We start from the raw sequence: 15,674 nt of genomic DNA on the forward strand, positions 1-15,674 counted from the left end.
TGCTTGGATTTTTAATCGTGTTGTGTGGTTAATTATAAAAAATAAAGGCAACACACACTGCATACCATCTTCACTAGGCCATATATGGGAGTGGAACTTACATTCTCAGCAGATTTAACCTAGTAAATACAGTTTGAATAACCTGGCAATAAACATATTGGAAAGAGAGGATGATTATTTTTCAAAAACCAAACTGGACATGCTGTTATTCAAAGCTCAGTAGGCTGGCAAATGGCAGAGAAATGTCTTCTCAGATGCAGGAAGGGATTTGGTTCTCAGTCCATCGAGAGCCTGGGCAAGGGCTGTGGTGGGAAGGTAGCAGATTCTGACTCTTGGGCATTATGACCCTTCTGCAACAGCCACCAGATTGTTTTTGGAGCAGGAGTGAAAGTTTGCACCAGGAGTTATCCCAGCTCTTTCTTGCTTGCCTGGCCAAGATGGGCCATAATCTGAACTGTGATGCACTAGGAAGATGTTAAAATCTCCTCTTCCCTGTAGTTATTATGCTAAGAAATACATATCCTGCTGTCCTGTGCTATCCCCGTATGAGACTTTTGTTGGCTTGCTTGTATTGGTTGTCATTGACCTTCCTGTGTCGCTTTTCTTAACTTTGTAAAAAGTTATTTAAAGATTTTTTTCTGTTTTGTGGTCATCATACGAATTCTGTTTTTTTCAATTTTGTAGTCCTCTGACTCTGCAACAGTTTCTTTCATCTTAGAATTATAGAATCATTTAGGTTGGAAAAGATCTTTGAGATCATAGAGTCCAACCATAAATCTTAATTTGTTTATCCTAATGAAATTTCAATTAGAAATTCCCACCACAATCCATATATGAGGAGGGGAGGAAAGGGCAGAGAAAGGGACGTCTATTGTTTGTATTAACTAACAAGAATTTAAATTGTCCCTTACTGATGCATTATAATAATAGGTACAAAAAGAAAAAAAAACCCTAAGTTTAGCATGCTGTGAGAGGTTTTTAAACAGGTAAGAACCAAAGACATCACCCAAGTGAGACACACTGGATCCACAGCACCTGCATTTTACTAACTAAACAGAACTGATGGTTAGCGTCAGGTCAGGCTGCGACAGGATGCATGCCCGTTACCCTAGCCTGGAAAAGTAAGGAAATAAAAAGTTAAGGGGAGAGACTGATCTTTCCTCTTTGTTTCATTTACAATATTAATAATAGAAGCTGATGATCCATTAGTCTTTTGATCTCGCCTCTGATGTGTTATTAGACTTGGACTGCAGCACAGAGCTTTGTCCATGACCTCATGTTACTGTACAAATCCCACCAGTGTGTCCGGGTGCTCTGCATGCCACGCAGGCGGCAAATGCTGAGATCGCGGCAAGAGGGGAGCTACGTTTTGCGGTAGAGCACACGTCTGGTGAACTTGAGCTTATTATTGCTTTAGGATCTCTCCAGGAGGTACCTAATGCTTAAGCAGTGGGAGCAGACTGCAGAAGGAGAGGACTACTGTGACTCATGAAGGTTAATCTTGCACAGTCAAAATGCTTAATAAAGACTGGAGTGTTGAGCAAAATTTGAGGCTTCTTGTGATTACCTAGGCAAATAAAGGGTGGGGAGGGGAACTGAGAGTCTTAAAAAAGCTGGAAGTCTTGCAATGCACTGGAAGGTTGTCTTTAATGTGATACGGGTCTCGGTGAGATGCAGCTCTTGTCATATTCTTGTTAAATCTGTTCTCATGTATATGCAATGTGACTTATTTTTTTTAAAAAAGGGTTCTGCAATGTTTGTGTTCTTAATTTGCAGTTTTGTTCTAAGTAAAAAAGTAAAAGGTTTTGAACTTTCTCAGGGTAACCTTTTGTCTACTGTGTATCCATATTATAAAATTTCAGAAAAGGGTACTGACTGTAGTGCTGTATTATTTTAGAGAATATCTCTTAGCTGTGATCATGAATATAGCAGTATATTTCATTTTTAAGTTGTCTTTCAGAGACAAATATCTGATTCCCTTGTTATATCTTATAGGTATTCTGGAGTTCCCTGCCACTGTAACTTAAGAACTCAGACAAACCAACGGAGAGAGTGAGAACACAGACTGACACGAGGACCTTCTGGCAGTCTGCCTTGCAAAGGAAATGTAAGGAATTACTTTTTTAGAGAAGCTGTGATGATGGATCAGTCATACATACCACTTCCACAGCTAACAGATGTTCCTATTAAGTTTCTGTAGTGTAAGTGCACATAAACAATTCAGAGAAAAATAAAACTCTGCTGCATAGCTTTTTACAAAGCTAACAGAAATAGGATAATAACACGGCAGGGCAGATTTAGAAGCAATCCACACTGAAAAAATTGAGGACCCTCCAAAAATGCCATCCAAGCAGCACAGAGCCCAAAGAATTTCACTTTTCTGTTTGTGAAGCCCTGCACCAAGAAAAGTCTAAAAATCCTAAACTGAAGGGAAATTTGGTAATAATATTTTTCATTTTCTTGCAAGAAATGAAAAACAATACAGAAATGTGATGAGTAAACACTAGACAGTATACAAAGAGGAAAGATAATTCATGTGAGTCATCACTGCTGGCAAGGAAAAACCTTCAATCAGATAGTGCTCTGCTAGTCATAGGTAGTATTCACTGAAACACCTGGCTGCTCTCAGCTCACCTCAAGCTTATGAAGAGCCCTCCTACATCATCTTCTGTGCTTTCCATTTTTGGCTGAAATAAAACTATATAAATTCCCCCTAGATAACTGAAAACATGCCAAGAGACTCAAACATGAGACTCCCGGAGTACAGGGCTCCGCCAACTGCCCCGATCCCTGTGGCTGTATCCCCTTCCGAATTGCAGATCTCAAAACAACATTTCTCTGGCCAAAGGGCTAGCTTATTTTAGCAGGACTGAGATTAGGAGGACTGGATTTGTTTTTCAAGGGTAATTTTCCTGCAAAGATCGAGGCCCCTGGGCAACTGGGCAGACAGACTGACGGGTTAGAGAGGCGTTCCTGCTTGGACTTGTACAAAGTAACGGTACTTCGTCACCAAGACTCTTCCTAACTTTGCAACAACAATGTCAAATAACATTTAAATAATTTCCTTATAACAAAGATTAAGTCTTGAGAAACACCCCAAAGGATCAGACTTGGTTACCTTTCAAAGCTCAATAATAATAAACTAGAGAATATCACAGTGTAGTTTCCAGTAGCACTGTTAATTTTTCCAGTTTTAAAATACTCAAATCTTGATTTCTGATAAAGCAGTAATGCAGTTTGACAAAAATCGAAAGCAGGCATTTTCTCTGACAAAAATGTGCAAAGACAGATAATGTTCACCTTTTCTCCCTGCTTTTCATTAATATTTGTTTCCATGGAAGTATTCCACCCACCCTGACTTACCACCACTGATCATCTTCAGCACTTATGGTCTCTCCAAGGACCTGACGATGATTTTTGCAGAGCGAGAGCTACACTCCCTGAAAGAAGACCAAGCACTACTATGCAGAGCTTTCAGCACGTGGCAGGACAGAAGCAGTGCTGTCTGCTGAAGCTATTTGGGACATAATTCTGAGCTAAACATTTGTAGCAGCAGCAGTCCCGAGTCTGACTAAACCTGAAAATGGCATGGGTAGGGATTAGAGGAGGAAACTTGGTTCCTAATCCTGTCATTAACTCGTTGCATTGACAACAAGCATGACACTGGCTCTAGTGACAGAAGTTTTTGTTGCTATGTATTTCCTGGCACTGATACCATCTGCCCAGTCCTACAGGCTGCAGCAGCAGTGAGAACATGGTAGCAGGGGCTCCGGTTCAGCCACTGGTGGTTTAATACTGTTCTCATGCAGTCTCATCTAGAGTTACTCGGAGGAGAAGTGTGGGATATGTGCTTGGTCCACATTCCGACTGGAATCAAAACTAGCAGGTAGAGTTTTCTAGTCTATTCTTATAGCCAGAGAACACATACACAGAAGAGGGCAAGAAAAACAACAGAGCTACATGCAGGCAGGGTTGCTTCTTGTAGGAATCTGGAGGTTTTATGTTCATTCTTTAAATACTGTCCCATACTGAGGGCTCTCTCTAGGTATTTGTTAGATGGCGAACCCCATTTTGACTGCCTAGCTCGTTTGCTCCCTTTTTCCTGCATCCCAGGGCTGGGCTGAAGTTGTTGCAGAGAGCTGTGTGGAAGCTGCAGTGGCTGCTGCTGGCAGCCGGGTTGTTTCCCAGTGCTTGGCCCGGGAAGCCATAGGTGTGCTGCACAGACACAGGTCATGCAGGAGGACTGAGCTGTGTGTCGCCTGGCAAAGGAAAAGGTTATGGAGCAGCAGCTCTTGGGCACAGTCTCCAGCATATGCACGAAAAGATGCAGTAAGCAGAGACAGAGACATTGTGATCCAAAGGAGAAGGGGAGTCCTTCGATGCTCTGGAAAAACCTGACTGGTACCCCAAAGGTGCTCAAAAGAGCTGAGAAAATTGAAGCTATGAAAAGGTATAGGCTTTCTGTATGTGTGTGCGCATGCACATGGCTGTATATTACACGAGGTAAGATCAGGAGTGACTTATAGTTTGAAACCTTCCTGTGTCCATTTACCTCAGCTTCCACATTTCTAAAGATGTGGATGCTTTCAGGACTGTCAAAGACTGCGCTCCTGGAAAGCATGGACGCTTATGTTGCCAGAGTATTTTCTGTGTAGCATTAACCTCCGGAGGCCCAGACAGACGTGCTTTGGGACTCCACTTCTCTGAAGTGATACTAACTCGTCAGAATGCACCAATGAGCTACGCCAAGCTGGATGGAGCCATAGAAGGGTGACAGGGCTCCGTGAATCTCAAAGCAGCTAACACCCACGTAGTCACCACACAGCAGCATCTACTAAAGAGAACTACAGCAGGGACGCCCGTCACCCACCAGCTTTTGTTCAGCTGGGAACTCACCCTGGAGTTAGCAGCAAGGTGGAGAAACCAGGGAGGATGTTCGGATAGTGAACACTAGTGTCGATGTACTTTATCTCTTTCTTGCTTACCCATGATGTATCACCAAAGTTAAAAAGTAAACCAGTGGGTGGATCATAAAGCTGGGCAACAGCTGCTCAATATTTTTGAGATACAACTTCACAGCACATTATCTATAAACTTTGCGTTACAGTATTTGGTGATATTTATGTTTTTGCTTATTTCATGTGTATTCTATATCCCATAGGCAGTTCCTGAATTCAATTTAATTTTTTTTCCTGATTGATCAGGACCAGTAAGTAATCTTTAGAAAATTTGTTTGTTCTGTTTGTTCCTGTCTTCTTCCTAAATGTGTTTGATGAGTGGGTGATTTGTTTGTGCTGTCATTAGGAAAACCATATGTTGATGTGGTCTTATGGAGGAGTGTTTTTATTATTTTAAGAGTTCAACTAAGGATGTTTCCAAAGGAGTCATAATTGCTCTTCTAAGTACAAAGGCTGAACAATGACTGGCTTACGAATCATGCCAAAAATCTGTTCAGCTCAGTCTAATTATTTCAAAGACTAAAATCTGTTTCTCAGAAATGTCTTCTTTCCACAGTGTGAACTTTTTAACATACTAAGAAAGTTATGTTTACTCAAGTTCTCTATGGATTTATAGTCCAAGTGCCTGGAACAAGGGAAAGTATCCACTTTTTCCATTTATTTGTCAATGCATGCAAAAAGTTTAAGGCTGCTCCTGTCTTCATGTGAAATGCACCGTGCCACAGCATAACCGAGGATGGATCCTGCAAGGACTTTTGGACGTAGGTAGGTTTCCTGGGTGAGTGGGCTGAGGAGAGTGTCGCTGCTCACGTGGCTGAATTGCCTTGAGGGGTGTGCAGGAACCAGATCAGTGCTGAGTTTTGTGTAGGATACTCGTGATGTCCATGAATAAAGGAGCCATCACAGTTTGAAGCAGATGAGGATTTTCACTTGTGGGCCATTTTGCTCCTGTCCATTAGGAGCTTAGGACCAAACTCCTGGCTGCTAACCCAGTGCAACACCTACTTTACAATATTTGGTGTAAAAAGTTGGTTGGCTCTGTCTAGTGCTTTTTCTCTGGTGACATGAGCTGAGTGTAAGACCCCATGCAGACTACCAGTGCCGGGGGGTTTGGTTGTCCTTTCCATGGCTGTGGTCAAAACTGGAGGCAATTTTCTGCCAGTGGTCCGGTGGCTGTATTGATGCTGAATAGTCAGTATTCCTGGAAATACCTTGTGAAGCTGTCTGGCATCACAGGTGAGCAAGAGACAACTGCTGAAGACTAGGTTTTGACATGGATGGTATCAGTTTACTCCATAAGTATGACAGACCTGCTGACACCTGAGGGACGACATGCAATATAAGAATGCGTGATGAGTGTAATGGTGGTAAAATCAGCCCCTAGATGGTCTGGTCTCTAAGGCACTGAATACTACACTGGCAAAAGGAGGGTCGCTGGAAAGTGCCTCAGTGCCCAGTAAAAGCTGCTAAAGAGTGAAGCAGATGGTAGAAATTCAACTATATATTTTATACATAGAATATTATATAGGGGCTATTATTCAGTGCTGCAGAAATAAAGAAAATGAAAAGAGGAAAATAGCTGTGCAGCTGGCCAAGACCTTGAAAAGGAAAGACTTTTCAGAATAATTTTCAGAAAAACAATTTCAAACCTCCTTGCTGCAAAGCCTCATACGCAGCCCTTGCAGACAGCCTTTTAGAGGAGAACTTTAAACAAAGGAGTGCAACAGCATGGAAACATTTTGCGAGCAGCAAGATGGCAAATAAATGCTACACATTTTTAGGTGCATGTCAGCCAAAATAAGTTACTGATGAAGCTAGTTTCTCGTGGGTTGCAGTGAACAGGAAAGAAAAAGTAGAAAATAGTAATTCTGCAGCAAGAGACAACATGTCATACTGTGTCATACTAATGCACTTTGAAAACATAAACGTATATACAATTTAAATGTAATATAAACCATGCATGTATTATGTAAATGCCATTAAGTTAGAAATATTACCAGAAATAAATGTACATGCATTTCTATTTTGTATATGTCTGTCTTTGTGTATAAAAAAAATATATATTGTAAAATCCATATTATTAGATTATTGGTGAAATGAATAATTTCTTTTTCTCCATACCCAGCAAGATTATAGGAGTTGGCCCGGTGGTCAAAACCACAGCCTGGGATTTCATGTGTTATTTTGTCTCACATTTCCTACATCATGTTAGGTGGGGTCTCCACCTTATCTGGACCATAGCTCAGAAAATTTATGAGGATAAATGCTTTAAAGAATGAAAGACTCAAATCTGTAGTGATCATGGCTAGCTAGATACCTTAGATGAACAAAATAATAATGGGAAGATTTTTTTTAAAGGATTTCTTTGTGGGAATTGCTACTCCGTGTTTCCTGGCCTGCAGAAATACCTTTTGCTGATCATTGACTTTTGAGATATCATATGATTGTAGCACGGGGTTTGAAAGGTGCTGTCAATGAAGAATTCTGTTATGGTTGTTGACTGAGCAAGTTCTATTTGTGGTTTGGCATTGGTTTTAATCAAGGTTCATTATGGTAAAGTGCAATAGACTTAAAAAATTACTCAGGCCATGTTGGGGTGTTCTCACACCACCACTGCAGGGCACTGCAGGCATCTAACTGGAAACCTCCATCTCCAGAGGACCAAAGTGGCAGGTCTCTCTGCTCCCAGGTAGATGAGGCTGGGAACCTGGGACCCAGCCTCGCAAGGCTGTGCGTCCATCAGGGAAGCCAGCCTACATGGTGCCTGCCCCCATGGAGCAGCCACTTGCTCCTGACCCTTCGCTGGGGCTTCCTGGCCCTTCGTCAATGCCAGCGCTGCAGCTCCCATTGCCGCGCTGCCAGTGGGTCAAGGAAGGGATGGGAGCTGAAAGGCACTCTGCCCCCAAAAGGGGCGTAGTGCAGGGAAACATGTCACAAAAAGACATGGCCCCATTCCTGCATCTTAGATTTGCAGTCTCTGGGATTTTATGGGGCCCCTCCGATGGTGGTCTGAGCAGACCACGAGGAAGGGCAGACCAACACCAGCTCTACACGTGGGCTGCAGCCAGCCAACGCTTTCACAGCCTAGACTCTTCAACATATTTTCCCTAGCTCACAGTTCAAAACCTACCCAAATTACTTTTCTGCTTTGGAAACAATACTGAAAATAATTCCCTTTTCTAGAGTTTAATGAATAATAGAGTCCCTCAAGCTCATCCTGAACCTAAGGGAACAAATGCCATCGTGCCCTACCCTGTGGAGACTGTAGGTTACAAACATAGGGAAAAGCAGAGGTGGGGCTTGAAGGGAGGGCTGAGAAGCAGTTTTTCTCTTTTTTTTTCACCAAGCATATCTTCTAGCCCTTCCTTGCTTGGCCTAGTATGGTGCACTTACATTGTTAGCTCCAGTTGCCCAAAAGACTGAAAGAGACTCTAACATTGTTGTTCATACTTGTTAAACAAACCAAAGAACAGAAACCTCTCCCTTAGTTGGCTGTGTCATAGCACAAAGAGAAGGAACTTTTTTTTTTTTTAAAAAAAGGCAACACAATGTTGGGGTTGTTGCAAGATTTTTTTTGTTGAATATTCCGTTTCCTTTTGGGTTGTACTAGTCAGAACAGCCAACTGTAGACAGTGCTGAGGGCTGTTGGTCTGAAGCAGGGGATCACTCCTTTATGAAGCTGTATTTGCTGTAGACTGTGTTTCTACCATGATCGGTGGGAAAGCAGGTATTGTAGCAACCTTGGTATAACTCTGTCCCTGTGTCTGCTGCATGGCACCACGTGACCATTATTGGTGGAAGCCAGCGGGCCAGACAGGACAGTGGCCTCCCCAAAGCTGAACTGCAGCCAAACCCTAAGGCAAATTTCTGGTTTAGATCCTAGACGGAAACCCACCCAACAGTTTTCTTTGGAAAGAACACGAATTCAAATATTGGTTTGGCCTGAAAATTGTTCTGGCTGCCCTGAAGGCAAAGGGAAGGTGATTCTGCAAAGCCACAAGAAGAAAGTATTTAAATTCACAAATAATTTCCCAGATTTAAAATGGGGTTTTTAATCTAACATTTTCCTTACTCCAAAACCACACTGGGTTTCAGTTACATTTCCTTTGAAACCAGAAAGCAATCATACTGAAATGCAATAAAAGGAACTAAAAATATTGCACACCACCCCCCTCACCCCCACCCCTTGTGCCTTTCCCTGTCTCCCTAAATGTTAGAGGAGCAAAACTGGATGCTACCGTTGCACGAGTTTGGGGGCAGGAGCAAATGGTGTAAGATGCCATCAGGGAATCAGTATATTTAGCACAGAAGGGGTATTTCAGAAGAACTTCTTAGCTAGAGCTACACACAGATGGGTTGTGGCTCTGGTGGAATAGCTGGCAGGTGCTTCTGCATTTAACTGAGCTAACGGAACAAGCAGCAGATAAAGCCCCTCTAACTGTGCTTGCTCTGTGCAGTTACCTGCTTTGCACCAGATGGATTAAAACCCCCTGAAATACACAGGGTAACAAAGGGAAAGGAAAATGCGTACCTGTACTCAGTGGCAAAGGGAAGGCAGCAGCTGCTCAGGGTTCCCTGGGCGAAGGCAGGGTTGGGACCTGCCACGAGACTAAGAGATGGTTTCACAACCTATTTGTCAAGAAGGATAATTCTGAGGTAATCCATATCTGAGATGCTGCCTTTGTGCCACTAGCAAGAAGATCATATCCCTCTGGCCCGGTACTGTCTGTTTTGAAGGGAAGGAGAGAAAAGCAAGTTGCTCTTTATCTCAGGAAAAGAAGATACGCTGTTACCCTCCGCAGAGGCAGAAGTTTACGTAAGACTTAAAAGGTCTGCTGGTATTCTGATGCTAAATGTTCTTACAGCTTGCACTGTCACTTTCACATATGCAACGCATATATGTAATACTGCCAAATCATCCTGTTAGCGTTTACCCATGCTTTACAAAGTTGTATGCAGCCACAGATTATGCAGAGCAGAGGGGATGCAGGCCTGCTCCTAGCAGGATGCATTCATTGCCCTGTAATGGATTTTTATTAGTTTGTAATGAAATGTGAGGAATTAATCACAGCTCAATTACACTTATAAATACATTGCTGTATTTCAACTTGTGCATGCATGTTTGTCTGGTTTTAATTACCCGGCAAATGTGAAGTTAGGATACTAATATAAAAAATTTCAAATTTGTCCCTCAATGAATATTGCTGCCTTGCCACACAAAGCCAGGCTCGGAATGAGCACAAAGAAGCAGGGAACAGGGGGCTTCCCCTTTTGGCAAGGAGGAGGACTGGGAAATCCAAGAGGCTAGAAAATCTGGTGAAAAACTGATCCCCATTCTCCCTCCTCATGTTTTTTACTCACACATTTCCCTTTCTCCGCCTTAAATTCACCGTGCTTGTTTCCAGCAAGTGCCCGCCTTGACCACTCTGTCATCTCTGCATACTTTCGAGGTGGGGGTGGGTGACCCTGCGCTTCATCCTCGCCAGCCGGGAAGTGCTGCTTCAGGTTCAGGCATCCCTCTGTCCTCTCAGCTGGCTCAGATTTATCCCAGGGTTCTCTTTCTTTTGTTTAATCTATCTGGATTGGTAGTACTGGATAGCCCAGTTTACTTTTGGCCTTGCTTACCAGGAATGTCAACTGAGGATACAATTAAACTGTGAGGAGACAAAACATAAGGATGTTTCAACAGTGAAATGTGATAGATATTAAAATCAACTCATTCATTAGCACTCACACTGTGAACTTATTAAATGCTCTTAGTTAACAGATAGAGTTCCTAGTTTAATGTCTAGTGCTGCAAACAGCTGCTTTCTGTTTACAAAATAAATGGCATCTTCCAGAAAATATAGAAAAAATGAGATATGAATTTTTATTTCTTTCCAACAAAGTCTGTAAAAAAAGTCCTTTGGTAGTTTACACATACAGCAGCGACACAGTCTGCTCTGAGTCTTCACTAAAGGGCAGTCTCTTACAAACACTGTTTACCATATAGTATCATGCCTTTTCACTTCTGCATATTAATTTATGCTGACATCAAAAGAATTTGAATAGCATTTTGTAAAATCTATTTAAATTTTTGACTCTTATACTGAGATTCCTGTGCAGTGCTGAAGTCTGTATCTAGCACTAGACTGTGATGAAAGCTGCACAAGCAATAATGATACTGAAATAGGGAATAGAAGCACACCATTGAACATCTGGTGCTGACCTGCAGCTGTTGGTCAACAGCTGGGCTGAACATAAGCCAGCAGTGTGCCCAGGTGGCCAAGATGGCCAACAGCATCCTGGCTTGTATCAGAACTAGTGTGGCCACCAGGACTAGGGAGGTGATTGTCCCCCTGTGCTGGGCACTGGTGAGGCCGCACCTCGAACCCTGTGTTCAGTTTGGGCCCCTCACTGCAAGAGGGACACGGAGGTGCCGGAGCGTGTCCAGAGAAGGGCAACGAAGCTGGTGAAGGGTCTGGAGCACAAGTCCTGTGAGGAGCGACTTGAGGGAACTGGCGTTGTTCAGCCTGGAGAGGAGGAGGCTCAGGGGAGACCTTCTTGCTTTCTACAACTACCTGTAAGGAGGTTGTAGCGAGGTGTGTGTTGGTCTCTTCCCCCAAGTAACAAGCGATAGGACAGGAGGAAACGGCCTCAAGTCACACCAGGGGAGATTTAGGCTGAGTATTAGGAAAAATTTCTTCACTGAAAAGGTTGTCAAGCACTGGCACAGGCTGTCCAGGGAAGTGGTTGAGTCACCGTCCCTAGAGGGATTTAACAGATATGTAGATGTGGCACTTAGGGATGTGGTTTAGTGGTGGACTTGGCAGTGCTGGGTGAATGGTTGATGATAAAGGTCTTTTCCAACCTAAACAATTCTATGATTCCGTGATTCAGAGAGAAACCAAGGGTCATCATGAACCATGTGAAACATGGGATCATGTGGACGTAGGTAAAACACATCAGCTGTTTCCATGCAGGTGACCTCAGAACAGGTGGTGGAAGTGAGCACAGTTTGAACAGAATGCAGGTTGTAAATGTCAATATAGGTCTGTCACGGAGAAACTAAGGGGTGAACATTTGATCTCAGAAGGTGCCTCCAGTGGCCTGAGATGGCACTTAAGCCCTCTCTTCTCTGACCATTTGAGATATCCGGAGCACTTAGAGAAAGACACCCCAAACACACATAAAAACCACACAGACATCTGTGAGGTCCTGTCTAGCCCTTTTCTCCAACATTAATCATTGTACCTGCTCAGACTTTGGTCTCCCAGAAGTCTCTACCCTCTCCTTTATGCACAAATCCAAAGACCCACTTTTTGAGAGGCCTCCAGGATTACCGATTGAGTCGTCCTCCCTTCTGCATCTAGCAGCCCAGTGCACCTCTTCGCCCTTCAATGGGCGATATGGATTCAGTTCTGCTCCCCCTCCTCGCGCCCAGATCTGCACAGCTCCCCCGGGTGCTGTCCTGCATGCACGCTTGCTGTCGGCAAAGGCTCTCCTGGCCAGCTGCGACGTTACTCAGCAATCCCTCCCTTCCCGTTACTGGTATTAAATACAAACCACCAATAAAGGGGGATTTTTCTAACGTACGCTGAAAAAATTTTATATCAAAGGAATTTTCCGCATGCCTCCGCAGGCAGCGACCACCCAGTCAGGTGCAATGCTCTGTCCCAGTGGTCACCTGTGAGCCCAGCCACGTAGAGCTGGTTGGGAAATCAAGTGCAGGACCCTATGGCTGGCCCCTCCGATCGGGCCAGAACACCTTCTGGCCTGGTGTGAAATTGACATTTAGAACTACTCAACCATAAAGAGAAACATGACAAATTCTTGAAGAAAGTAGTAAAATTTGAAAGCTAAAGTGCGTCTGCTTTTCAGGTGAAAAAAAATCTAAAAAAAAAAAAAAAAAAAAAAGGAAGAGGAGCAAGAAAGGGGATGTAACAGGAGGGTGATGTGATCCAGGGAGGCAGATGCATTCAAGCGCTTCAGCTGGGCACCCCCGAAAGGTGTGTGCTGGCAGATGACTCCCCCATTATGCAAACTGGCACCATGTAAATCAGGAGAGAGGCAAAAAGCTGTAAACACCTGCACAGAGCTGCAAGATTTCTGCAGTTTCTTCTTATTCTGAAAGATATAGCTGCTTTTCTAAATATAGGAAAACATACTGTAGAAATGACTACAAAGCACTGTTAATTACTTGGGTGTAAATAAGGGCAAATTATGTTCCACTTTTTATTGCAAATGCTGTTTACTGCGTCATACCCTGCACTAGTTTTCATAGTCACACAATACGTTACTGTTACATCAAGTCAATAGGACTTTGGAAGTGTAAATGAGGGAAGACCTCAATCACAGTGACAAATTAAATGACCACAGGCAATTATCGTGAAAGCAGAAAAAGTATATTTATACCACACATAAAATTGAGCTAATCTATCTTTTATGATAGTCAAGGAAAGTAAGTGCAAACAGATCCTGTAGAAGGCAGGGGTAATAATTACTGATTATGCTGTAGTTAGGCTCTTTGTATCTAAAGTGTTAAGGACAATTCTACAAGGCCTTAACCGATGTTTTGTAGCAGCTTTTGACTGATCTTGCGACTGTAAAAAATCGCGGTTCCTAAGTTACCAAACACCGCATTTTTTTCCTGTTAACTTCCATTTATTTTTATTTAGAAAATCAACATTTTTTGAAGCACTCTGGCCATTGTATCAATTTCTTCCATAGTGATCCTAGAGTAACCTCTGCATTAATGGTACCTGAATTAAGAACAACAGGACAAAAGATCTTTCACTCACAACCTCCCAGCAGACAAATAGATCAATAATCCAGAATTATCTGGCTCTTTCATAATTCCCCATATAAAATAACTACTTTATGCTTGAAGTAAGAATAAGATGACTAATCCTGGCCATTGTGGAAACCAGCATTTGCTAAACCCATCCTCAACTTACTGCAAATGAAAATGTCATCTGTAAAGGTCTCTGATTTTTTTAGGACAATTCATCACAGTGATTAGGCACCTCCTGGAGCAAGACGTTATCGACTCCTGGTTTGGAAGAGTTAATTCACTGTGCTGCAAACTGATGTGAAATGGAGGAATTGCAGGGGAAGAAAGTTTTAGCTTTGATATGAAAAATGAGCAGAATGAAACAGAGAGACATCAAAAGGAGCTTTTTATAGAAAACACACTACAAAGCTGAAATTCTGCATCGTTCTCCATATTCACTCCCAGCACTCTGGTCAGCAGAAGTGCTAACCGATGACCAGTTCTGTGTGCTTCTTGGTCCCTTCTTACACCAGGTTAACCTGAACCAAGCTACCCCCCCTCCACAGCATCAGAACTATGTAAAATGTTACTGTTGATCCCTGTTATTTGCTTTCCTTCCAGTAAATCCTCAACACACATCTTTATACAAAGGTATAGTTATATCACATAGACCCTGAATTAATGAACAGAACGCAGTTTCGATTGGGACAATGCCTAATTAAAAGTGCTGCCACTTCTTCTTGTGGGTAAAAGTATAAGCTTGGCCTCCAGAAATATTTTTTTCTGGCAGATTTGGATTTCCAGAGATTGAAAATCTTGTAGTCAGTCACTCCATATGTACAGCCTTTCAACTGAACCGAAATAGATGGCAGAACTGAAAAATAAGACTGACACAGGAAATCACAATGATTTATGAGCATTTAGGAACATGGGTAAATTTACTCTTTCCCATTTATTTAAAAATAAATACATTACTTATTTATAGTCTTCATTCTCATGCAGCATAGAATACTTCGGGATCGTCTTGCCAAACTGAAGTAATTGGATTTTACCAATTATAGGGTCAACTTCTGGTATCCCTTGCATGCATGTATATGCAGTTTCTAATGGATGCAGTACAGATTTTAGATATAACCCCCCTATTTTATTAGTCGCCCTAATACATCCAAGCAATACAGAATTAATCAGTGATTCTTGCATGTCTTCTCCTATCTAGTTTTAAATGTTCAAAGCAATGATTTATGCTGCTATGTAAATATCGGTAACTAAATGTTTGCTAATAATTAGCCTGAATCTTGTATTTTTAAATTTCATCTATTTTCTTTTGTTTTATCTAACGAGTTGCACTCTAGTTCCCTTCTGATGCTGTAGGGTTTCTCAGCTTATATATTTCAATTGTATATCAATCCTGAATATTTAAACCTGTTTTAGAAGAACATACAAGTGCCTGGCAAATTCAGGGAATGGAATAACTAGGAAGCACAATAAACATGGTCAGTATTCCCTTTTTTTGCTAACAATTTTAGTCTTTGAAACTGTAAACACGTAACATCAAACCTTGGGATCCAAACCTTAGGGAGCTTACTAACTCCACTCCACTTCTCAAGAGATTGTTAATTAGGATAATCAGTAAATTTCATCTGTCTGGGTTTTTTTACATCTTGCTGTTTAAATCATAACCTTTAATCTCCCTGTTGGTTTTCTGTTCTTTTGTAAATCCCCTAGTTATTTTCCTGCTATCTACATGAAACTGTAATCAGTATTTCAAATATGACTGCAAAAGTCCTGTGAAAAGCAGGCAATGCACTTCGGTCTCCTATGTTGTATGTCTGCTACTCAAAACTGCATTGGTCTTTTCCTGTATATATCTACGTGCCCAATGCTGCCTCTAGTTTTCATTCAGCATTTCTGTCATCCAGGTTTGTCCCTCCCCTGGAACATGCTGTTCTTGATTACATTGCCTT

The 15,674-nt window shown here is 42.2% G+C and overlaps 1 long non-coding RNA gene across 1 annotated transcript in view; it reads right to left on the minus strand.

The window, feature by feature from the left end:
* Nucleotides 1-3,448: 3,448 nt before the first annotated feature.
* LOC106112306 (uncharacterized) overlaps nucleotides 3,449-15,674 on the minus strand; it is a 32,744-nt gene continuing 20,518 nt past the window's right edge. Inside the window, exons 2-4 of the long non-coding RNA XR_008746833.1 lie at nucleotides 10,320-10,612; nucleotides 9,490-9,684; nucleotides 3,449-6,278 (exon numbers count right to left, since the gene is read on the minus strand). This is a non-coding gene — a long non-coding RNA (uncharacterized LOC106112306). The remainder of the gene's footprint in view (nucleotides 6,279-9,489; nucleotides 9,685-10,319; nucleotides 10,613-15,674) is intronic.

Source organism: Falco peregrinus, chromosome 4 (assembly GCF_023634155.1).
Source record: "Falco peregrinus isolate bFalPer1 chromosome 4, bFalPer1.pri, whole genome shotgun sequence".
NCBI classification, from domain to species: Eukaryota; Metazoa; Chordata; class Aves; order Falconiformes; family Falconidae; genus Falco; species Falco peregrinus.